At 44.2% G+C, this 13,942-nt stretch overlaps 1 long non-coding RNA gene across 2 annotated transcripts in view; it reads right to left on the bottom strand.

Annotated features, from left to right (window-relative positions):
• Positions 1 to 1,370: 1,370 nt before the first annotated feature.
• LOC139041167 (uncharacterized) overlaps positions 1,371 to 13,942 on the bottom strand; it is a 46,673-nt gene continuing 34,101 nt past the window's right edge. The window contains exons 2-4 of one of the 2 annotated variants that reach the window (XR_011495977.1): positions 9,178 to 9,690; positions 2,844 to 2,994; positions 1,371 to 2,329 (exon numbers count right to left, since the gene is read on the bottom strand). This is a non-coding gene — a long non-coding RNA (uncharacterized lncRNA). The remainder of the gene's footprint in view (positions 2,330 to 2,843; positions 2,995 to 9,177; positions 9,691 to 13,942) is intronic. The other variant, XR_011495978.1, reaches the window with a different exon arrangement.

The raw sequence follows: 13,942 nt of genomic DNA, 5'->3' as shown, positions 1-13,942 counted from the left end.
AGCAAAGCTTGGTTGGCTGATTCCTGTCACTCTGTTTTGACCTGCACAGTCTGCAGTCGCAGCTCGAGGCAAAGCCTTGTGTGGAAACCCTGCTGTTCCCTCAGCCTCTCAAGATGCGGTTCCTAGAGGCTGAGTCACAGCTGCCAGAGCTGCGAGCTAACTCCGACCTGTGAGTTCAAAGGTCATCTCTCAATGTCTACACTTCTTCTTCATTTCATTAATTCACAAACATTTATTGGGTTCCTGATATGTGTCACTTATGGGGATGGAAAGATCAATACAAGCTCTGCTCTCGAGAAGCTTACGTCTGCTTTGTCTACTTGCGTTATGCTCTACTGGATCATGATGATCGACTGCTACAGGCTATCTTGATTTCCAACGATGCATTTGAATACTAGCCTCATTAAAACACACTGAGGAAGTTTTTATTGGCTAAAGTGGTGTTTACAGGTGTGTGTATGTGTGTGCGTGTGTGTATTTAATGCCCCAATAATTTTTTGGTGCTTTAAACAATCTTTTAAAAAAAGTCCTCAAGTCCAACTTATGATCTGAAGATGTGTCTACTGGAGTCTCCTGTCACATTTTGTGTTGCCGTGTGGCAGGTCAGGTTATTAAAACGTCCTAGTTGTTTCCATAGTTTTGAAATGCAAAAGCCTTCTTATTCCCCTAAGTATTCTTTTGTAAAATTGACCTTTTTGTACTCAGAAAACTTGTAGAATGGATAAATGAACCCATAGGAAAATCTCAGTTCTCTTTGTCTCTCACATAACTAAAAACATTTTATCCAGCTATGTTATTTACTATTTTATGAATTTTAATGACTTTTTTGTTTGTTTTTTAGGTGATACATGTTATTGCAATTAATGACAATGAAATTTAGTTATGTTCTAAACTTTGTTTCTCTATTTGTGTTTCATGTTTTGTTGCATTGTATGCATGAACAGGTTTCTCAGCCTCAGCACTCTTGACATTTTGGGCTGGATAATTCTTTCCCATCATTGTAGGGTGTTAGTGGGATCCCCAGCAGCTAGATGCCAATAGCACTCCCATCCCCAAAGTTCTGACAACCAAAAACGGCTCCAGACATTGCCAAGTGTCCCCTGGGAGGCAAAATCACCCCCAACTGAGAGACCCCAGTCTAGGACTTCCAGAACATTCTATAATAATAGCTGTGATAAGACGTTCTGTGTTTGCTCTGAATTTTTCAGGGAATGGCACTGCTGGTGTTTTTCCATGAAGTATATCAGTTTAGCACAAGTAGTCTTCATGAAGTCAAAGAAAGAATTTTACTCTTACCCTAAAATAAATAAAATGTAAATTTGCAATGACTATTGATTGGTGATAATGTAGGATAAATTCCTTGTGGTCAAAAAGCCTTAATTAATTCAGCAGACCCTCGGGAGTGTGCGTGCGTGTGGAGTGTGTGGGGACTGTTCTTGACTCCAGATGCCTGACTCAGAAGCAGAAGAGAACGTGTGCTGAGAGAGCACAGCCAAGGCTTCTGCACAGTGAAGGGAAGGAAACCAAACCCTGGATTATTGCTGTAATTGAGAAATGGCCCCTAGGTGTTTTGAGTAGATGAGTTCTTTAGCCACTCCTTTCAAATGATAATTTATAGCTCTTTTTGTTTTTCTGAACTCATTTTATTAGGCTTCTGCTTTCAACATTTCAAACATAATAATGAAGTGGAGAGTCCCTGTTACTGGATTCCAGTGGCCTTGAGGAGTCAGCTTCTGTGGCTGAGGTGATGATGGCAGACTTGGCAAGGAGCTGGGAGGTTATGTTCAAACCTCCAACGACAGACTGGAGTCGGGGCCACAGACAGACGCGCAGGTGAGAGGAAGTATAAATTCCACGCCTCCGCGGCTCAGACTTCTCCTGGCCTGGATGGGCCTCCCTTCGCGGGGGTTCAGAGGCCCCTAGGCTGGCGGATTTATGTTGCGAGAGCAGCGTAGTAGAAAGAGATTAAGAACCCTTTCAAAGGGTGTGCAAGGGGGCTGCTTCTGGATCTGAGCAGTCTGGACACAGGGCTCAGGCTGTGGGGACCTGGGCTGGTGCCAGCAGAGGGAGTAGGGCGGGCCTGAGGAATGAAGGTCACCGGCCAGTGGGGTGTTGTGATAATTATGTCCTTGTTTCCTGGAAGGGACTGGGGTCCTTGACTTTCCGGCTTCAAAGAGCACTGGCTCTGAAGCGGCACGTTCACACCTGCCCTCTGCAGTGAGTTCCGCCTTCCTGGCTGCAGACTCAACAGGACAACAACACGTCTGTGGACGTGTTCAAGGCCACACTCATAAGCCAGGCCTGGGAGCTCCTCTTCCACCCTTTCTTCCTGAATGAAAAGAAAGGTTAGTGTGCCCCATGAGACTTCAGCAACGAAACAAATTTAATGGTTTTGCTTAAACTCAGAGGCTTTACCGGTCAGGCCCTCTAAATTATCACCCCACCACCCCAATCCTCTCTCCCTCCAGTTCTGGCTTCTCCCAAAGGGACTGTCACGGACCAGAAGCCGCATGATTGCTGGAGGCGTCAGTACACAGCACACCTGGAGTGGCCTTTCTTCTCCCCTCCCTTTCTTCTCCAGAGAAGCTGCGCCAATGGCAGTTAAGTGTGAGTGTAGTTCTGCCCCTCGTATTTCCTGACAGTACTTAGGTTCCCACGAGAGCTTTACAGAGGAGAGAGAGGTATTTACTGTTTTTAATGGGACCCTGTTTGTCTCCTGGGTGCAGTGAATATGATCGAACAATGGGATATCCACTGACTAAACATGTATTTGCTTCTCCCCCCAACTTTCCACTGATCATGTGAGCCCTCCCATCATCAAATGTGCAAATTTGAAACCATACTTTGATAAGTTCCACTTGTTAAAGATGAGATGGCTGGTTTCCAGCGTGTGAAACCTTCCCGAGAAGTAGACCAGGTGCCACGCGTGACTCGGGATCCTGCACTCTGATGCTCCTCTGTCGTTGCGTCAGCTCACAGACAGCCCTTCCTCCTCTGGGCAAAGGCAGGTGGTGGTCAGACCCAGGAATTAGCGAGAGGGAAGCACTGGGTGTTTTTCTAGCTAGTCCTCGTTCTGATCTTGACAGTGATAAATAGTGGTTCCAGTTGCAAAATGTTCCCTAACTCTTTTTCACTTTTGCTCTGAGATCGTGGAAATATACACTGTTCTGTTGATGAATCCCCAATTTAGTGACATATAAGTAACTAGAATCTTCCCCCTAAGAAACGTGCAGACTCTCCCCCTCCCCCGTCTCTCTCCCTCCGCCTTCCCTCCCTCTCCTCTCCCTTTCTCTCTCTCTCTCCATTGTTCTGAGAGTTTTCCACTTCCTAAATTCACAGGAATGACACCAGGGGGACAGAAGCTCCGTCCTCCACAGTCAGCTCCGACCTGTCCTTGGGGACCCTGGATTCCAAGCTTTGGCCTGTGATTTAATAACGAGACCCGTCGGGCGGCCCAGGTGCTGTCTCTCATACCCTCGCCGATTGCCAGGGGAACGTTTAGTCTGTTGACTTTATTCAGTTATGCTAGTCTGGCAAACGTGCCCGGAGCTGTAAATTATTGAGAGGTTTAATTTATTTGGTGTAGAAGGAATTTTCTTTTACCTTCGTTATCAAATAGCAGAAGATGAAAAACCGCTTTGTTTGCAAATCATAAAAACTTTAACAGACTTGTGCTGTAAAGAGTAAAAGAGACTTCCCTGAACTTAGAGGATAACAGGGGTCACCACACCACCCCAAGATGAAAGTTATGGTACATACCCCTTCAGATTGGGAGCGAAATGTGGAACTACTGCCTCCCGTTGGTGCTAACAGACAACCCCTCTGAACCGAGCACTAGGCAAACCGGGGACGAGGCCAGCAGGGCCTTTGTCTCGATCCCTCTTCCTGTGATGATCGATGACTCCCCAGTCACCCAGGAGAGGGAGACATTTGAAATTGTAGGAAATATGATATAACCTAAACCCTCTTAGTATATAAAATTACTACCTAATAGTGAACATGTCACTGCTTTTAAATTCTTTGATCTTGTACTTAGTACATGTTTCATTAAAATAGAAACAACAAAAACAAATTATCTCACAGAACAGCCACTGTCACCTCAGATTACAGCCCCTCCCCTCCAACTGGCTCATTCACTCTCTTGATGAAAAAGGGTTGATCTGATGCAAAAATAACCATCATCTACAGCAATGCAAAAATATAAACAACAGAAGCACAGAAATTCTTTGTAAAATTTTTCTCTTATAATTGCCTTGTTTTAAATGTACTTCTGGAATCAGGTGACACCATTGAGCTTTTGTTTATCATCTCCAAGTATTTTAAAAATTTGCCTTTATCCATGGGCAGCAACACCGTTTCAGCTAAGAATGCTGGTTCTGCAATCCAGCTGTCTGGGTTTGAATTCTTGACTGTGTCATTAGCTGTGTGATATTGGAGAAGGTATTTAATGTCTCTGTTCCTCAGTTTTCTCATCTGTAAAATAGGGATATTATCTTCCTCATAGGGTTCTTGTGTGAACAAGTACAAAAAATAGCACCTGGCACATAATAAGTGCTCAATAAATGTTAAATTATTGCTATGAATCATTTACTATGTATTTTGGATTCATTTCCTCATTTCCTTACAATAAATAATTATTATAATTGTTATTATTCCCATTTTACTGAAGAGGAAATTTACTCCTGGACCCAGAGTTAGAAGTAAGCAGAGCCCGGGGTCTGTAAGTTTCGGGGGCAGGTCTGGATCCCCCAGCCCCTGAGACGGGAGGTCTACTGGGTAGTGCTCAGGGGACATCAGGGGAGACACCACCAGAGCCCTGGACTGTCAGGACACATTGGAGTTGGCCCCCCCGGGGCCAGGGCTGACCCTTCCATGGAATCGGCAGCCGTGGGTGGCACAGCAGCTCTCTTCAGCCACAGGCTCTCTCCAGAGAGGGTCTCCCCTGAAGAACCATCAGCAGCCCTCAGGCCCCACAGCCGAGGCACAAGCCCTTGAGGAGGGTCCGGCAGTGTCTCACAGGGTCGGCACCTCTCTGCAGCTCCGGAGGGCGTCCGAGGTCATCTCGTGCATCATGGTGGCTGTGACCTCTGCCTCTTTTGCCCAGACTCTCTCAGACCCTGTTCATGTCAGGGAGTCCCAGAAGCACATGGACTGTTTCTGTGAACCCCGGAGGGTCTGGCCGCCACGGTTTATGTTCTCTTCATAGCTGGCTGTTAGACTGATCCTTTAAACATCCTTAAGTGGCCCAGGTTTTAAAAATCCAGTCTCTCTAGCAAGTGCTTTTCATGGTGTTTATGTCTTGATCCAGAGGCCAGAACGACAGGACTTTGAAACCAGACAGAGCCGGAGAGACTCGGCCCTTTCATTTGGGCTGGGGTGGAGGGGAGTGATCCAGTCAAGGTCACACAGCAAGTTAACAGTTACACACAATGGGATTGGGACCGTCCGCACGAAAACTGATACCTCAAGGAGAGCCTAGCTGTTTGCCAACTGCAAAGAAATTATAAAAACAAATTCTTGGCTGAAAACTTGAAAGGATAGGTTTGGAATGTTATCTTAATGCACATTACAATCTTGAAGTTTCTTGTCATATCCTAGATAAAGTACTGTGTTTATACTTTATTCATTTCCATGCAAAATGGCTTCTAAAATTAAATGCCAAGAATTCTCACTGACACGGTGTAGTTCACATTTCTTTGCTTATATTTTGTTTCGTTTCTGACAATACAGTATTTTATGATTAAGACACTCTTCTCCTCCTGGCACTATAGTTTTTCCCCATATAACGATACAATTATATAAATACTGTATGGTGTTGGAAATCTTTAAAGAATCCATTTCACATTTGAGAGTAAAGTCTTATCTTTAAAATTACTTTCAGAAAACACATGAGACACACGGAGCTGTCAGCTTTAAACAGTACCCCAACTTTATGTTAACACCATCTAAAGTGCAGTACTCTCCGGCACAGAGATACATCTATAACCACAAAGATTAGTGCTCAGCCAAAAAAAAAGCTTTTAATTTTTCATTACCTCCTCAGTGTACTACCTGGCTGGAGTTAGACATTTAAAAATCCCATATGATTGTTGAGCTCCTCAGAGAAGTTAACCCTCAAGTTTCCAGCAGAAAACCTACCGGACAATATTTGACCATTAAGAGTAGCATTGGAGCCCAGAGCACGGACTTGGGATCCACACTGCCAGGGCTCAAAGCCCAGCTTCAACAGCTGAGTGATTCAGGAAAGTTACTGAGCCTCCATAAAATGGGAATAGTAGGGGCCAGCCCGGTGGCACAGTGATTAAGTGCACATGTTCCGCTTTGTTGGCCCAGGGTTTGTGGGTTTGAATCCCGGATGCCAACATGGCACCACTTGGCAGGCCATGTTATGGCAGGTGTCCCACATATAAAGTAGAGGAAGATGGGCAGGGATGTGTGCTCAGGGCCAGTCTTCCCCAGCAAAAAGAGGAGGATTGATGGGGGCTGGCCCCGTGGCCGAGTGGTTAAGTTCGCGCGCTGTGCTGCAGGCGGCCCAGTGTTTCGTTGGTTTGAATCCTGGGCGCGGACATGGCACTGCTCATCAGACCACGCTGAGGCAGCGTCCCACATGCCACAACAAAGAATATACAACTATGTACCCGGGGGCTTTGGGGAGAAAAAGGGGAAAAAATAAAATCTTTAAAAAAAAAAAAAAAAAGAGGAGGATTGGCAGCAGATATTAGCTCAGGGCTGCTTCCTCAAAAAAAAAAAAAAATGGGAATAGTATTAGTACTTGGCTCGTATAGTTGTTGTAAGGATTAAATGAGACAATATGTGTAAAGTGCTTAGAACAGCATCTACATACAGGAGTGCCCAGCCGATGCTCCATCATTAGAATCCACTTATTAAACTGCAGAGGACTGAACCTTTACAAAGAAAGTTAAAGATGAAAATTTAAAAACTAGATACACGTAAGTGATCATGTTAAATTTGAATTCTGACAATAGAACTCTTACGTGAAATAGAATCATAAACCTATATAGACTAAAAACTTAGATTCTAAAAGTTTATTCCACAACCTGATACACGTAATAAATGAGACTGTAAATTCCCAGTTTTTAAATAGAAGAAATTTGATTTCAGAAAGCCAAGAACAGTGTTCCACTCGTGAGCTCTAGAAAGTCGTTCTCAGCTAGCAGCTCCATGAAGGCGGTGACAGTGCCTTGCTCATCATGATACGCCCAGCATTGTGCACACTGCCACGTGGTAGGAATTTCATACATGTGGAATGACTGACTGATTGACTACAAGAGGCAATGCTCTTTAACTCATAGAACTTTAGAGTTAGAATGGGTTGCCTGCTCATGACGTCATAAACAAGGAACCTGCGGATAAACAACTTAAAACTAATTATGTGATTAGCTGTTAATAGAATCAAGATCCAAGATGTTGACTCCAGGGCTTGGACACTCAAATAAGTCATGCCTTCAGTAGTATTTTTCTAAAATGATTTCTTAGAAACACCATTCTCTTGGGATACACATGGAGTAAAGGATGGAAGGAGTTGTTCTCCGGTCAAAGAATTTTGGGAAATGCTGAGTTAAACAAATTAAACTGTGGGTCTCCAAGAGGGAGAAAATAGTACCATTTGCAGTATTTCTGAAGCAGGTTTGACCATAAAACTCCTTTTGAAGGGAGCATCTTTTGGAACTGATGGTCTATGAAATGCATGGGAGAAGACTGACCAGTAGGCTTCAACAAATACTTATTAAGCACCTACTACATGCACTTATCATGATAAGAACCATACAAAAAGTTAAGGTGAGTTAGACCTCACAGTGCTCCTGGGGCCCTTCATGAGAGAGGGTAAGAACAGTGGTGGGGGTGGGAGGGCATTAGGAAAAAGCACATGTAACTTCAGTCTACGTCTAAATTTGAGAAGTGTCATGAGAAAGGCTTAGATGAAATGCAACCAAGATTCAAAGGTTAGAGTCCCATTGAAGAAATAGCATTTGAGATGACTCTTGAAGGATGGATGTGACTTCCTCTAGGAAAGGTCTGCTACGGTTGGTTTTATCTGAAAATATCTTTATTTTACTATCATTCATGAAATACAGCTTTTTTGGATATGCAATGGACAGTTATTTCCCGCCAACACTTTGAATAATTATTCCACTGTCTCCTTACAGCTACTGTTGCCCTTGGTAAGTCTGCCGACAGTCTAATTGTCAGTCCTTTGTAGGTTAGCTTTCTTCTCTCTCAGCCTGCTTTTAAAATTTTCCCATTGTCTTTGGTGTTTTCTAGTTTTCCTATAACATGTCTAAGGGATAAACTGCCTTTTAATTCATCCTGCTGGGCTATGCTGTATTTCCCAAATCTGTGGACTTAGGTCTTTTCACCAGCTCTGAAAAATTCTCAGCTACTATTGCTTCAAATATTATGTCTCTTCCTCTCTCTCAATCCTCTCCTTCCAAAACTCCAGGTAAATGGGCATCAGAATTCCTCGCTCTAGCTTCCACATCTTTAACCTTCTCTTTCATATTTTCCATTTCCTTTTTTCCTGTGATACATTCTGAACATTTTTTTCAGATATTTCTTCAATTCACTTTCAGATATTTAATATGTTCATTAAATGTCCACTTCCAACCATTTTACTTTCATTTTAGGAGTTCTTTTTAAATTCTTTTTCAAATTTACCTGGTTATTCCTGAGGGTCCTTTGATATACTGATCCTGATTTCTTTAAATGGGTCATATGCAGCCATTCTACGTTAGAAAGGCAGCAAAATGTGGTGGTGAAGAGCACAGACTCTAGAGTCAAAGTTGCAGCTCCACCACGTAAGAAGTATAGACCTGGGACAAATTAACCTCTCAGTGGCTCAGCTTTTTCATTTATAAAATGGGAATACTAATAGTACTTCCTTCAAAGAGTTGTTATAAGGATTAAATGAGTTAAAGTTTGAATAAAATCTTTACACTACCTAGCACTTAATAATTGCTCTATGCACTTTTGTAAATAAAAACATTGTGTATCTGAGAATTCCCATATCCTAAGGTCTTGAGGTCTAAACTGGATGTTTGTTTTTCCACTGACTCTCTCAGTGTCTTGCCCCCTTCTGTGCTCCATGGTCTTGGATTAGTGGCCACCATACTGTGAGATTTTGTATCCACTTCTGTTAGGAGGCAGAGGGAAACCCACCTGAGAGGCTTTTCCCTCTCGGAGTGTCCTGGCCTAATGCAGAAGTCTCAGAACCTTGGTGTCCCCACCTTCTGATGCGATGGAGCTTCACACAGGGCTATTAAGGCACTGGCCCTTAGGACAACCCAATTTTCTTATCTTCTTAGTACTCTTGGCTCCAAGTTGTGGTTTTAGTTCACTTTTTGGGAGAGGGCTATCCCTAGACAATTTCCTTCAACTTACAAGCCAAGTCGTGCATTTACAAAGCGATCCAGTTTTTCTGTAGTTGGAAGGCCTTCAAAGTATCTAGTTATCTATACTGCCAGGAGCTCCCTCCTGCTTTGTATCAGTCAGAATGGGTTACTTTATGCTGCAGCAACAAACAACCCACAAACCTCAGTGGCTTAGAAGAGTAAAGGTTGATTTCCCACTTGTGTTACACGCCCATCTCAGGTCATTAGGGGCTCTGCGCCATCTGGTACTGACTCTGGGACTCAGGCTGATGGAGAGTTGACCATCTGAACATCATCAGTCCTGTAAAAGGGGAGAGAAAAAACGGTGAATAATACTATGGCTGTTAAAGACTTCCATCTGGAAGCAACATACATCATTTCCACTCACTTTTAATTGACCAAAGCAAGTCATAGGGCCATGCCCAACTCTAAGGAAGTGCTTAGGAAGGACTGGAAACATAAGTGAGCATTACTCACAATTACTACACGCTTTTTCACCTAACATTATAAACTTCTTTATGTTCTTATATAGATTTGGTAACCACATATTTTTTTAAAATTTATTGTGAAAATCTCAAACATAAAAAATGTAAAGAGAATGGTATAATAATACAATCAAGACCTATAAATATAATTTTAAATGTCTGCATAATAGTCCAGATGGGGGATGTTCAAACAAATTTTATCATGAAATATTTCAAACATACTAAATTTGAAATTATGAAAGCTTTTTGTTGTAAAGGTAACATATTTATATTTAAATATTAGTATTTCATTTAAAAATCATAGTAATATAGTTCATTAAAAATTTTTAAATACAGAAAAAATAAAGAATGACTAGAATTTTAATAGATGTGCAATCCAAATGGAAGAGAAAGTACCAGCAAAAATAGTGAGGTAGGGGCCAACCCCGTGGCCAAGTGGTTAAGTTTGCATGTTCCGCTTTGGTGGCCCAGGGTTTCACCAGTTCAGATCCTGGGCACGGACATGGCACCACTCATCAGGCCATGCTGAGGCAGCGTCCCACATGCCACAACTAGAAGGACCCACAACTAAAATGTGCAACTATGCACCAAGGGTATTTGGGGAGAAAAAGTAGAAAAAAAACAGAAAAAGAAGATTGGCAACAGTTGTTAGCTCAGGTACCAATCTTTTAAAAAAAAAAATAATGAGGTCTGAAAGTACAGGGAATGTTTGTAGAAAAGCAGGTAGCTCTGTTTTGCTGGGACATAGGGTCCTAATGGGAACTGGGAACAGAAAGTTAAATGGAAAACTTGTCATGGAGCGCTCTGAATGCCAGGCTGGAACTTCATTCAGGAGGGAATGGAAAACCATTGGAAATTTTTCAGTAGAAAAATAACATAAATTTAATCTAGCCTTTATTGAGTACCAGATACAGTGTTAGACACTGAGATACAGAAATGGACAAAATGTAGTCCTCATCACCTGGTAGCATGATTGAAAATGTACCTGGGAACACTGATCTAGACCATAGTAGGAAAGACCAGACAGCAATGCAGAGAAACCAACTTAGAGGCTACTGCAACAGTCCAGGCAAGAGCTCAGGAGGGCCAGAACAGAGGACTAGCAGGGGGCTAGAAAGGAAGGAGTGGACTGAGAGGTCTCATGGAGCTTGGGTTTGTAGAATGTTCTAATTACTCAGATATGGGGAGCAAAGGAAAGGAAAGACCCAAGCTACTGAAGATCATATCATGAAGGACAGGGAGAATAATAGCATCGATAGAAATAGAAACACCAGGAAGAGGCTTGGTTTGAGGAAAAGATGATAACTTTGGTTGTATACACATTGAATTTGAGATTCCATGAGTACATCCTGGTGGAAGTATCCAGCAGGAAACCGGATGTATGAAAAACAGAACTCGAGGGAAAGTCAGAAATCAGCTTTTGGCACAGCAGTAATGGTTTATATCCTTTGCAGAAGACAGATTGCTGAAGGATAGGAGGCTGCAAAATCCTCTTTTAAAAATTTCTGGATGAACATGTGGAAATCACAGGATTGTCCCTAAAAGAGTGAAGCACAAGAGGATCCCCCACTCCAGGTCCTGTCCCGTCATGTGGATGCAGGTCCATCCTCACAGGCCCATTCCTTTGTGTCTCAGAGGCTTTTAGTCTCCAGTGTCCTCAGTTACAATCAGATGCCCCCAAACAATCCTTAGGGCTTGATCAGAAAATACCTTCCCTAGCATGGGCTTGTTAGGACTTTCCTGCCAGCTGACAGAGGGGGACCGAGAGGGCATCAGGGTGGACAATGCAGGGGTGAGGACCACTCAGGAGATGAGGAAGAGCCAGCAGGACGCAGAATCCAGGTGAGGTGGTAAGAGACAGAACCACTGAGGCCTGAATGGTGTCCTGAGGCTGGGCTGTGGGACACAGGCTCACACATGCACACGTTTACACACGTGTTTACCAAAGGTACAGAGTGGGAACATGGTATCAAAGTTGAGCACGGACGAGTCAGCACTGTCACCTGGTCTGACCATTACGATGCTCACGCGGCAGGCCGGTTGACTGAAATACTAAATTGGTTCTCGCCCTGAATTTCACACAGGCTTCCAGGCTTTGTAACGCTTTGCCCGGAAAATGCGGGCAGGGCAGAAAATCGGATGCAGCTTCTCCTGGTAAAAGTTTTGCACCTTGGTACTCGAATACCACTGAACACTGAAAAACGGTTAAAACAGTAAATTGTGCGTTATGTGTATTTTGCCACAATTTTTTAAAACTGGATTGAATTAAATACAAAATAATTTTGTTCTGAGTATTCTAATATATGTGTGTTATAACAAGAAATAAACATAGTACTTATTGTCTTAAAGAGAAGCTTTGCACCTTGAGGGACCTTGAAGGGTGTCGGGAGAGGAACAGCCTGGGGGACGTCTTTGAGCAGTGAGGCATCTAGGAGGGAGATTCCCCTCAAGAAAGAGTGTCGAATCCTCCGACAGGGCTCTGCCCCGGGTCTCGGCAGTGCCTGGGTGGCAGCAGCGGTGGGGAGGGCTGCATGTGCTCCCAGGGGCGCGAGCCCAGCCTCCCGAGGGGTCCCTCTGACCAGGCGAGGAGCAGAGGTGCCGGCTCAGCCTGCAGCGGACACAGGGATTTGGCCTCTCTGTCCACCTACCTACCAGCTCCTGGAGCAGAGCTGGCACGCGGCAGGCGTCCAACAAATGTTTGTTAAATAAATGAATGATCACGATGAGGCCGGGCCTTGGCGTTGCATCAGACCTCTGACTTCTGCACATGCCACGAGTGGGACAGAGGCCGGGGTATGGTGACCCTTCTCACGAGCCTGGCAGCACGGGGACTGGGAGTCAGAATTAGATTGCCTCCAGGAAAATAATAGCAACATCTTGCACAGCTGATAGACAGCTTTTTTTAACTGACCATTTCCTTGCGTTCTTTATAAAATGTTATGTAACATATTGTGTTTGCAAATAAGGGGTAGATACTTATTTACCAGGATAAAGAGCAGGGTAAGAGCTGTGGTTCTCAGGGTAGAGGCACTTTCCTCCTTGAGATCCCTAAAGAATTAGACACTCTCCCCAGGGAAGCCTTGAGTGTGAGCTGGGTCTGGGGTAGAGCAATGCCACCCTACTCACCTTACCTGGGCTCTGAGGCCACTGGCTGCAGCAGAGAGGGCTGGAGGGCGGGTGCGGGGGCCTGGGCTCCAATCTGAGCTTTGCCACCACCTGGTCTCAGGCAAGTGCTTCAGCCTGTTTTGCAAAACAAGGGCTTGGGTCTGATGGTCCCTAGGATAGGGCTGGGGCTCAGCCTGTACACAGTGGGTCTGGCTGTCCTCAGTGTCTGCAGACTGCGTCATCTCTGACTGGTCAGGTATCTACTATACGATGGTTCGATGTTTTTACTATTATCCCTACTCTCAGGTCCCTTCCAGGTGAGCACAAGTCTCCTGCGGGTCTGCAAAGACAGAGGTAATTTGGCTTTCCAGAAACAGAAGAGTCACAGGAACTCATCCAAAGCACAACTTACCCCGATTATAAGAATTAGTCCTGAGGACTCCAGGAGCACTGCTCTGTGCCATATAAAGCTGACTTCTTATCCCTGGCTCTGTGCTCCAAGCTTCCTTTTTTAACCTCCTCTAAGTCTTTTCTCCACTTACTGCAAAGTAATGTTTTCTCTGGCTTCAAAATATGCGGACACCTTCCCCCTCGATGTGGAAAATAAGAAGAGGCTTGGACGAGGGCACCAAGATCCTCTCCAGTGCTCACTGTTGTCCTTGGGTGAACATGACCCAGAGAGAAGGTGCTGCGCTGAGACACAGCCAGGCGGGCAAGGGTGGTTGTGTTCTCTCACCCCTCCACCCTCTTCCTCCACCTGGAAACATCCAGCCACTGCAGTTCTCTTTTGGAAAATATCTCAGATGCAAATGAGGTTATAAGGACGTGAGGTTGAGGAGGGTGACACCGAATGTTGAAAGTGTTTCCTGATAGTGATTCCAAGGGGTTCCACCCTAACAACAATAAACGCCCTTTACATAAATTAGCTTGAGAGACTCTGTTCCTTTGCCACCGACAATCCTT

Source organism: Equus asinus, chromosome 20 (assembly GCF_041296235.1).
Source record: "Equus asinus isolate D_3611 breed Donkey chromosome 20, EquAss-T2T_v2, whole genome shotgun sequence".
NCBI lineage: Eukaryota > Metazoa > Chordata > Mammalia > Perissodactyla > Equidae > Equus > Equus asinus.
This window is presented reverse-complemented; position numbering and strand designations above follow the sequence as displayed.